Below are 12,356 nucleotides of genomic sequence, written 5' to 3'. Positions count from 1 at the left end.
TACTACTTGCGAACGCGTATACTTGCGTGTAATTTTAGCCCGTGTTTTTGCCCTAACAAGTTTTTTGCACCATTTCCGGGGACTCGGTGTTAATTTTTATTTTATGTGCTTGACATCAGTGGTCGTTAAAGTTCACTAAATCAGATTCTTTTACTTTCACGGTTTACTTGTGTGTGTTTCAGGTACTCTGGTTTTTATTACAATGGGAGAACCAGTAGCAACGAAAGTGTTGATGGATTATTCTCAACCAAAAATCAATGACATTCAATCTCGTATTGTCAGGACAACTACCGCAGCTAATACCTTTGAGATCAAGCCTGGCATAATTCAGATGGTACAGAATTCAGACCAGTTTGGGGGTGCTCCAATGGAAGATCCCAACATACATATCAGAGATTTTATCGAGATCTGCGACACTTTCAAGTTCAACAATGTTTCTGAAGATGCTATAAAGCTGAGGCATTTCCCATTCTCTCTGAGGGATAAAGCTAAGTGCTGGTTGTATTCTCTACCAGCAGGTTCTATCACTACTTGGGAAGATCTTGCTTAGAATTTTCTTACTAAATTCTTCTTTATGGCAAAGACAGCTGCAATCAGGAACGCTCTTACTCAATTTGTGCAGCAATCAGGAGAATCTGTATGTGAGGCTTGGGAGTGCTACAAGGAGATGCTGAGAAAGTGTCTGCATCATGGAATGCCTGATTTGATGACCATCAACTGCTTCTATAACGGTTTGGGAGCACATTCAAGACCCATGCTCGATGTAGTATCAGGTGGAGCATTATGGGCAAAGAGCTATGAGGAAGCTTATGATCTAATTGAACGGATGGCTGCTAATGAATATCAGTATCCAACCCAGAAATTGCCACATGGCAAGGTATCAAGAGTTCTTAAAGTGGATACAGCTACGGCTATCACTGCTCAACTAAAGGAGTTATCTATGAAGATCAATTCTCTGGCTAACTATGGTGTTAGTTAGATAACCAGTGTTTGTGAGCTATGTGCAGGTTCGCATGCGATGGAGCAATGTGTTATATCTAGTGAATCAGCTCAGTTTATGAGCACCTTTCAGAGATCGCAGCAACCAGTTCCAAACACTTATCATCCTGACAACTGGAATCATCCTAACTTTAGCTGGAGCAACAATCAGAATGTGATGCAACAACCGTTCCAGCAGTTTGGAAACAAACAATTCAATCCTCCTGGTTTTCAGCAATAATTTGTACCAAGACAACAACTCCAACTTCAACAACAAACACATGGAGGTGCAGGTCAATCTTTGAATGAAAAATTTGAATTAGAGGAGTTGAGGCTTATGTGCAAAAACCAGGCTCTTATATGCCAAAGCCACGTTATTTCTATCAAGAATCTAGAGAATCAAATAGGGCAAATTGCTAACGCCTTATTGAATCGACCACCAGGAATGCTTGCTAGTGATATAGAAGCCAATCCAGGAAAGAGGGAAGTTAAAGAACTAGTGAATGCCATCACCTTGAGGTCTGGAAAGGTCGTAAGCCCCCAAATTCAGTAAGACGAAGAGTCTAAAAATTATGTCAAGAATGCAGGTGCATCTGCACCCTTGCTAATTCTAGAAAATGAGATTGTAGCTAAAAAAGTTGTGCATAATGATGCCGAGGTGGAACCGAAGAAGAAAGTTGTTGCAAACAATCCTCCTGATGGTAATACAGGGGAAAAACAAGTTTATCCACCTCCTCCATATCCTAAAAGACTTCAGAAGCAGAAGTTAGATAAGAAATTTGCCAAGTTTCTGGAAGTTTTCAAGAAGTTGCACATCAACATACCGTTTGCTGAAGCTCTAAAACAAATGTCTAGCTATGCGAAGTTCATGAAAGGTATTCTCTCGCCGAAGGTGAAGCTTGAGGAGTTAGAAACCGTTGTTCTAACGGAGGAGTACAGTTTTGTGCTGCAATAGAAGTTGCCTCTGAAGCTTTAAGATCCTGAAAGTTTCACTATTCCTTGCACTATTGGAAACTTTTTGTTCGACAAATGCTTGTGTGATTTGGGAGCTAACATCAATCTTATGCCCTTTTCAATCTTCAAGAAGCATGGTCTACCTGATCCGAAACCGACATACATGTCAATGCAACTAGCTGATCGTTCTATCGCTTATCTACGAGATATAGTGGATGATGTCTTGGTCAAGGTGGACAAACTCATCTTCCTAGCTGATTTTGTAATTCTGGATTTCAAGGAAGATAAGAAGATTCCCATCATCTTGGGAAGACCATTCTTGGCTACAGGCCGAACTATGATCGATGTGCAAAAAGGAGAGCTTACGATGAAGGTTCAAGATCAGAAGGCCACTTTTAATGTGTCCAAGGCAATAAAGTTACCAAAAGCTAAAGAGGAGTGCTTTAAAGTAGAGTGGGTCGACTCTGTAGTGAATTCGGAACTTGAGCAATTGTCAAAGTCGAATACTTTAGAGAGATCCTTAATAGGGGAATCAGTTATTGAAGATGAAGAAGGAGCAGAGAAACTGCAGGTTTTGAATGCACCTCCGTGAAAGAGGAAGTTGGATATGCCATTCAATTCTCTTGGGTTAGCAGAGCTGAAAATTTCTCTGGAGCGTCTCGAACCATCTATTGAAGAAGCTCCCATATTTGGACTTAAACTATTTCCAGATCATTTGAGTTATGCATTTTTAGGTGCACCCCCTGATAAGGGGTTGGAATATATCTATGATAATCTGAAGGGTAAACGGCCGGTTCCTCCCGTGCTTACAGAGGGTCCCTCGCGTGCACCATAGACAGTTGATAGGTTTGGTCTTGGTGATGCGTAGTATAAAAAGTTGATTCAGCGTATTGAGGCCATGCATGACATCCACCGACATTTTGCTGAAGATTTGACATACGCTCTCGGTACTATTTTCCGAGATACTGGTGTCGAGGTTGATTGGCCACCTGATCCTCCACCCGAAGAGGGTGATCCTCCCGCTAACTAGGTATGCCTGAAATCCTTATTATTACCATCAATGAGGACATTGAAAATTTTAAGTTTGGGGGTGATAATGTAAGGATTAGTTTGTGTGTGTCCATTTAGATTCATATAGATTCATGTTGCATGTTTAGTTATATTTCATTCATATTTTTGCATGATTGTTCATATAGGACATTTTTATTTGTGTATTTATGTGAGTTCATATAGTTGCATGTGCATGTATATACCATAATCCCTTAGGTTGAGCTATTGTTATCTGATAAATTGATGTTAATTTAAGTATGGTGATGACGAATAGAGGGTTGTTTAAGTCCTAATGAATTGATTTGCATTCTAGAATTTTTTTTTCACAAATCTTATAGGATTGCTTTTGAGCTAGATCATGATCATATTTGTTTAGTTGTTGAGATTTAATCACTTGGTTATATTTAGAATATTTGGTATTCTCTTAATGACAAAAGAATACTGAATTTTTAAAACTAGAGAAAAACTTGGAATTCATTGTTTGTTTTAAATAAGGCTAGGCATCAAATGGCTAGTAGCCAGCTCATATTTTTATAAGTAGTCTAGGGTTGAATGAGATGGAGCGAAACGTACTCATTCAGATTTATTGAAAAAAAGAAAAAAAAACTATAAAAAAGAGAAAAGTATGTGTTTATGCATAATTGATCAAGAGTGAGCTCTTTAATACTCGAGTTATTAAGTTCTAGGGGACTTTATGCCTAGTGACCTAAGGCTTTTATAGTCTGGGATCCGCTAACCTAACGCTCGCTACTTGGGTATTATTGCATAAGTCTTTTGGGACCTCATTCATTGCACGGTTAACTAAGCATCTTTGTTATGTGTTGAGTAATAGCATTAATCCTTGTATAACTCTAGTAGAAAGGAGGTGTTGTGAGTCATTATGCGTTTAACGTCTATTCTAGTTATAAACTTGTGATTGTTTTGATGAAAGATAATTTATGGTTATTGATCTAGTATCGAGAGTATATCTGTAGAGCATCCCACACATGCACATTTCTGATTTGTGAGTTGGTTATGGGATTTATTCGAACTCTGTTAAAAGTTATTGCATTCTTAGAGGCGTTGGCTTATTGATTTGGTCATGATTATTCTGAGGGGATCGATGGCGTTATCATTTAGTTGCATTCACGTAGTTGCATTCATGCATTAGGTTTGTTTTATATATTTGAGTCTATTTATGCTTGAGAACAAGCATCGATTCAAGTTTGGGGGTGTGATAAGTGGATTTTATATCTACTCTGAATGCTTCATTACAAGCTTAAGTTGGTGTTTTGGACTCAAGTTGTTGGTAGTTCTGATATGTTTTTGTGTTATTGCATTTCAAGCATTAGTTAAATGAAGAAAGGAGCTTTTCAAGGAAATATAAGTGGAGAGAATCTCGTTAGTTTCGCGTGGGCAGTTGAATCGCCTAATTCTAATGAGCAAAACTCAAGATACGGCCATAAGAAGAATCAGAAGAAAAATCCAGAAACCCTGCGCGGCCGCCCCCGAAACCAGCCCGCCCGCGCCGACTTTCTACCAAAAAAACCAGCATGCCCGCGCTGATTTGAGCACGGCCGCGCCGCCCTTTTTGCCCTAGAATCCTGATTTTAGTAGAATTTGATGATTTTGAGGGTCCAGCTCCACTAGGGACTAATACAAACCAATAAAAAGATGTTTTTAACAACAAGGAGCCAAGGGAGAGGAAAACGAAGACTTAGAAGAGCACAAGATGGCTATAGAGAAGAAGACTTTTGTATTCTTCAATATAGTTGTACTTCAGATGCTTGTTTTCGATTTGTCTTTGAACCCTAGTACTCTTATTTTGTTTATTATCATATTTTCATTGGGGTTCTAACAGATTTACTTCTAGATTTCTATAGTTAATTTGTTTCAATATCTTGGTGTGTGGTGATTGATTAATATCCTAGTATTGGTTGTGCTTATTCTTCTTATGTGCGTAGCTAACATATAAGCTAGCGTGTTAATCTCTATTGAAGCGAAAGTGAATATAGAGGTTTAGAACTTGTCATGCTAACATAGGTTTATGTATAATTGTTATGCATGATTTGTAGGTAATTTTAACCATCTTACTTGCCCTATGTAATCAAGATAGATTACTTGCACATTAAACCTTTATGTTGTCAAATTATATAGACATATAGGGTCTCAACATAATTGGTGTTTATTCAGCTTCTATCTCTTTTATGGATGTCTGGTAGTAGGCTATTCGTACAACGAAAGTTGGCGTTTATTAGTTTCGTGTTATCTGATTAGTTGTCATCACCATTGCATGCTAAGGTTAAGAACAATGACTTTGAATGAAGTAGTAATGAAGTTAGAATCCCATGTTTGTCTTATATAGTTAATTCAATCACTTTTATTCTTAGTTAATTGCATGTTAGTTTAATCTTAGTTATAGATATCTCAACTTGTTATTGTATTAGCATTGAGCGATAGTCATACCATTGTTGCATAGGTGCATAATCTTAAGTTAACTAAAAAGAGTCTTTGTGGGTAAGAATCTGATTTATATCTTATACTACTTGTGAACGCGTATACTTGCATGTAATTTTAGCGCGTGTTTTCTCCCTAATAGAGTACTCGGATGCCTAGTATATGTTAAACAACTGGAATTAGCTTTTGTCACTTTGTTCACTTGGTTTTGGTTGCTGATTGGATGGTTGCCATGTTCCCTCTCAAGATCAGTTTGGCTTCTCGGAATTTGGCTTCTCGGAATTTGGCATTCTAGTGGTATTTTGATTGCGGTTGTTATTTGATTTGATGTTATAGCACGGATAAGCTGCACACTATGGAGACGCCCTAGTCTATGTCAAACTGCATGCTGATGTGTTGAGATCAGTTTGGCTACCGTGATCATAGTTTGTTGGATGGTTTTCAGGGGTTCTCCTTTCCTTAGTGGTCTTGGTTTGGCTGCATCTTACTTTGGCTCCTATTGGTTCCTATCACAGCATTCTGGGTCATAATGAAGAGTGCTTGTATGCTTAGTAGTTATTGAATCATTGTGCTTAGACTTGAATGGGTATTTTCAAGTTAATTTTGCCCAGCTTAACTCAAGCTTGGGGCTCTAGCTATACGGCATTTTATGCTTAACACCCAGTCTACCTGGTTAGGCTTCTTCTATGCATTCTTTCGGACAACTTAGTTCAAGCTTGAGCACCTTGTTTTATTTGTACAAACCATAAAGGGTTGATACCTCTACTGGACAACCATGTCATGAGTAATATTGGTCAGTTTGTTCTATGTTCAGCCGTTCCTCATTGAAGAGTGCTTGTATGCTTAGTAGGTGTTGATTTCTGGGTCCTAAACGCAGACTATTTGGTTTGGTTATTTCATGGATGTAGATTGGTTGGCTGCTAACTCCCTCTCTAAGTGAAAGTTAGTTTTATCTGAAGTTAGCTCTTGCTCCAGCTGGCCTTGTTGATTTGATCATTCCCGATCCTTGTCGTGTTAAATTTGAAGCTAGTATGGATAAGCCAGCATGCTAAGGAGATGTCTTAGCCTTTGTCAATCTGTTGGCTCCATGTTAACTCAAAATGTAGGCCAACATGGATATATTGGGAAAACTAGTATGCTAAGGAGATGCCTTGTCCTTGTTTAATTGCTAGTTTTTTTTCAAGTCACTAGGCTGGGAGGTTAGGCAGGGACGCCATCTAGTTTGTTCTTCATTGTTGTTTTATTTAGGTTCCTTCATCCCCTGCGTGGGACTGATTTCCTTACATTTCATAGATAGTCTTCCCTTGGTTCGCAAAGGTGCAGAGGGTGAATCCCTCAAATCCCTGTAATCCAAAATTATTTTATATATAAAAAACAAACTTAGCACAAAAAAATATATAAAGGTATGTATTAATCAATTATTATTATTATTAAATAATTTATTCTTATTGTATTCATAATAAATAGACCATTCGTTTAATACGAAACGAACGTGTCTAGACTCAGAAAAATATTATGCTTCCAATAAAAATACTTTCGAGACCTAAATCCTTTTTTATCGAAAGATCATTTATTTTGCGAGTCATTCTGAGTTGAATAATCATCGAAAATTCATATTTTTTACTCGATTCCATTTTTAAAAATACCGAGACCTATCTTTTGACAATCTGATTTACGTGTTATATGAATAACATGACTACGTGCTATGTGATACACATGTTATCTATTCATAGCTTTTAATACCATGTATAAATAAACGATCAGGTGGACGCCGAGACGTATAAACGTCATTCAAGTTTTGTCTGGTTTATTAAATAAGTGCGTTTTATTTATAGAGTCAAGGTCGGGAAAGCAATCAGGTCGTAAACAGGGCTAATCTCAGTTTTACTTACCAGACAAGTACCCCTGTCCTATTCCAACTTCAGAATAGATGAATGATTGCATATTCATAGTTGATATTACTATTAGGCAAATTCTTGTGATACAATATTCAAATACTCATGGAATTATTGAATCCAAATTATTCTAGTAATCGTTCTACTAGAATATTGTTTCCTATTTTTGATAAATAGTGAATAACTATTCTACCCAGATATATTCTATATAGTGGAAGGTGATTGTTATATTTAGCGAATAACTAATCATGCTAGTTATCTCGCCATCAGTCGTTGAGATTACTCCGGACCATGTGAAATGGGGAGTTTAGCATTTGAGGATATCGATTGATTCGATTCCTTTATGAAAAATATTTTTAATTGGATGAATGCATAAGTGACCGGGACGGACGGTCCAGCGGAGGGCCATGTGTTATATGAAATACATATAATACAACTTTTGCCACAGGAAGGAATATTACCTTTTTATTGGAGTACTCGTGTTATGGGACATATTTCTACGAATCATGATCTAGTGCTATCACACGGGCTGATCATCATGTGATAGTACATTGGTTATTGAAAGATTCCAATATAAAACTTATTTCTTACTATTTATAGCTTATTTTAGCTTTAATTATTATTCTGATAATATTGTTTACCTCTTGTTCTTTATTTATCATCATAATATTGTTGTTATCATTTCAAGCGCATATATTATCCTACTTGCTGAGCATTTCATAGCTCACACTTATTTTATTGTTCCGATCATTCAGAGAGAGCGACCGATGCCTCGCATGCTTCATACCGCTAGGAAGAGGATGCCCTCTGAGCAGCCTCAGATTTTTAGGTTCCAAATTTTGCAGCAGGTAGGAGTCAGCGGGCGGTGTAGTTTATACATTAATGTAAAATGTAATAATAAAAGTGAATTGGTATGTAAAACTTATCTAGACTTTTTAAGGATTAGTATAACTTCATGTAGAGATTATCCTAATCGGGTTTGTAGTTGTAATAATTAATGGTTTTTCATAGTATCAATTCATATTATAACTTGTGCTTGATCCTTATGCATGCAGGGGTCGTATTTAGTATTTATTTCATTGTGTATATTATTTTATCTGTTTAGCAGTTATTGACTCCCAAATCTAGACCCCAGATTTGGAGGGCGTCATAGGTTGGTACAGAGCCACGGGATATGGTCACTGAAATAGACTTAAGAGTTATCTTAATTAAGTCACAGGGAGATCACATGAGATAAGTGTGTGTGTGTGTGTGTCTAAGTCATATCGAGTTCAGTCCAGATTATTGGATATAGTTTTTAGTTTTTAGTTTTTCATATCTTTATATATGTGGGCTGTGATGTGATTCCATGAGGAGCTTAGTGATGGGGAGAGTTCAGATGAGACAGGATACTCAGGTGGGTGGGTAGGACCCCCAAATCCTTCCTCGAGCTCGGATGAGTCATTACATAGTGAGCCTATGGGAGGCCGATATCAGGAGGAGTCTGTGTTCGCAGAGCTGGGGTTGGTAGGCCAGTAGACTTGGTAGTGAAGTTAGTCCAAGAGGTGGTGGCAGATCCGGAGTTGGTCAGATTTATTGAGAGAGCGGTGGTATCCATTCGGATAGAGGTAGCTGTTAATATCTTGGAGGCAGGTGAGGCCCGAGTGATGAGGATTATGGAGGAGGCACGCTTAGCCGTGACCAGAGACGTGGCGCCCTCCAAATCCGGGTCAGAAGTTTGGGGTCCACACACACACACCTTATATATAAACCTGCTTATAACAATAATAGAGATAATAATAATAATAATATGCAGTGACCCTACTTACCAACATCCACGGATCGCAACAGGTTAAAGTATGCACACAAGCCACGCACACATTTATATTACAAACATCCAAATCCCAACTATTCAACTTACAACTGAATATTAAACATTCTTACAAACTCTTCAAACTTAAACTATCACAAAAGTCTTCAGCTAGCTTATTCCTCTTAACCTGGAATCCTAGCTCGCACACTTGATTGGGGATCCTCGCTACCAACAGGTTCCTTCTTAACAGGAAAAGAACATAAACAGAATCGCACAAATGAGCTAACTAGCTCAGCAAGTTATATTGATAATACTGAGATTAAACAATGATCAAATGAAATTATGTAAGGTATCAAGTTTAAGGATAAGTAATTATTTAGAATTGGATATTAAGTTTTCATTTTAAAAACCAAGGTTAGCTGCTGATCAGTCACGCACTAACCCCGATCAAGGCACACAGCTCTACTCTAATTACTGGATCCAAGGTACACATTGGCCTAACTTGACCTCTAATCTGGTCTGACCACGAATCTGGTCCACATTTTATAAAACAATCCAATTCTATAGAAATAGCAGAATAAACAATATAAAGTAATAAACAAAACATAAACAACATCGGATTTCAAACATAAGATGGTTTGCAATCTTCACAAGGAAACAATATGGCAATTATCAAGATTGGCTATCATCCGGTACAAGAATTGGATAACAAACGAATCAAAGTCTTGTGGTTATAAGGATTTGGTTTTTCAATGTATAAGATATAAAGGTTTGAATGTTAAAAAATTTCGGTTCAGTAATTGGTATTTAGTTTATATGTAATCATATATCACTGGTTCGTATCCGGGTATTCAACAGTCGATGGTTCGGAAAGAATAAGGCTTACGGCTCAAAGATCAGTAACTGGAATCAAGGTTTAGGGTTCAGTATTTCAAAGCATTTGTAATATAAATTAGAATTATAATTTATTCGTAATATATCTTGAGAATGTTCATAACACTTGCCTTGTCTTAACTTGCTAACGCTTCACTGGCTTTCAATCACTATCTCTTATTCTCCGACTACTTACTTCCCTTTCCTACGCCTTGCCACTTCTGCTCAAATATCACATGTATCTATCAATACTTATCTCGCTTGATTATATTCGATATAAACTTCTACCTACCCTTCGTTTCACCCAAATCCGATTTACGGATTGAAAATTACGATTAAAATAGTCAAACGATACACATACACACATACAACATATCAATCAGTTCACATATAACACATAACACGTAAGATATTCGATGAAAATACTTTTTCAAAGAATATTTGATGTTAAAATGATTTCTCGGATATTTAATATAAATTTTTAAATATTTTACAAAATTAAACGGGCCGTTGATTCATTTTAAAACAATAAACCGGATTCGATTTCCTGAATCTGGCTTTAAAATAATTTTATAATAATTATCGAGCCTTGAAAACAATTTAAAATAATATTTTAAAGCTCAAAACTATTTTTCGGAATTTTTAAATCAAAATAAATAATTAAATCTAATTAAATAATTAATTAATAATTAAATCAATCAATCAATTAATTTTTGAATTAATTGACCAATTAACTAATTAATTATCGACTAAAATTAATTAACTAATTAATTCAGATTTATTTTTGAATCAAAAATAATTTTTGGAATTAAAATAATAATTTTTTAGAATTTTTAATAATTAAAATCGAATTTCAGTAATTAAAATAAATAGAAAATATGATTTTTAAATATTTTTAAAACAGGAATCCTATTTTTGCAAAGTCTAGAAAGTTCAGGGACTAAAGTTCATTTTTTTAAAACTATAGGTACTAAACTGCAATTTTGTACAGGGGTTCGCCGGAAGACACCCTTGCCTCGCCGGAGATCACGATTCTGCACCACCATCTCCTCCAGATCACATCTGTACAACACCAGGAACACAACCATGCAATCAAATCACACAAATAACCCCTGAGTTGGCCGAAAAAGCTCGAAGAAAACTCGCCGGACGGCGAGTTCTTTTTTGCTCCGACCAGCTCGATTCCGGTATCGTCTGTTGACGATACCACCACCAATCAATTCCTCTTTTCAAACTCTACAAATCCATACCAACCAAACAATCTATGGGTTATAAACCCTAATTTTATAATTCGAAATTAAAACACAGATTTGAGCATGTTATCGAACTCCAAATTAGTTATATAATATATCAAAATCATCAGAAAGAAAAGCTCTACACCATGCAATCATAAAATCATACAAACAATCTCTCGAACAAAAATTCATAATTTAAATCAAAATAATTTGAGATTAAATAAAAATATAGAAAATAAACCTTTGGATTTGCACAAAAACCAGTTCTGGAATCTGATTGTATGTTTCAAGAGCTTCGTTTTGAGTACTCGAGCTTTCCAAACGGATTCCGATAACACCTCCAAAAGCTTGTTTGATTCTCGAGAACTTATATGAAATTAGGGTTTTTCTCTGTAAAATTATATAATTTACTGACTGCAAATGATTTTCTGTACGGAATAAAATACGGTAAGGGCTATTTATATTTACGAAATATTGGTACACCGTTAGATCATACCGGATATAAAATGGTACGTTTATTTGAGAAAACAGATCCAAAACAGTACCGGTTTTAGGATAATTATCCAAATCTATACAATTTGCATTGCGGTCTTGGTCTCAGCGCTTTGGTTACACATATTACGAGATAATAATTATAATAATTTAATAAGAAGATCTCTTTTATCGAGAATACGGGTTTTATCAATTTACCGAAATGAGTTTTGTATCGAAAATATTGCGTCGGGACCCGTACGGGGAAAACCGTATGCCGGATCGAAAAAGTCAAAACATGGAAAATGCTCGGAATATTGCAATTATGTTAGGAAGGAGTTCTCGGAAGAGTTTCGGGTTGTAAAAACGTAAAAACGGTTGAAGTCGGTTGGTTCCCGATTATACAAAATAGTTTTTAATTACTCGGAAAAATAATTTATTAAACTCATAATTCTTTTATTAAATCATAAAACAACATAAAAATTAATAGAAAAATATGACAATTATCTACACTTTATTTTGGACATATAAAAGTTAAAATACGCAAATTATATCATATTTAAATATCCTAAGACATATACCACTTAACAATTAATTCACGGAATAATCACAAAATAAATACAAAATATTTATTTATTAACAAAAATAATTACATGATATATCCGAGATATT

The 12,356-nt window shown here is 36.0% G+C and overlaps 1 non-coding gene across 1 annotated transcript; it reads right to left on the bottom strand.

Moving 5' to 3' along the window:
- Positions 1–589: 589 nt before the first annotated feature.
- LOC141715536 (small nucleolar RNA R71) lies at positions 590–696 on the bottom strand. The gene has a single exon (XR_012572295.1). It is a non-coding gene; the product is annotated as a small nucleolar RNA R71 (small nucleolar RNA).
- Between the last annotated feature and the right edge of the window lie 11,660 nt (positions 697–12,356).

Source organism: Apium graveolens, chromosome 3, assembly GCF_009905375.1.
Source record: "Apium graveolens cultivar Ventura chromosome 3, ASM990537v1, whole genome shotgun sequence".
Taxonomy (NCBI): Eukaryota; Viridiplantae; Streptophyta; class Magnoliopsida; order Apiales; family Apiaceae; genus Apium; species Apium graveolens.
The sequence above is the reverse complement of the archived record's forward strand: the minus strand, read 5'-3'. Positions and strand labels throughout refer to the sequence as shown.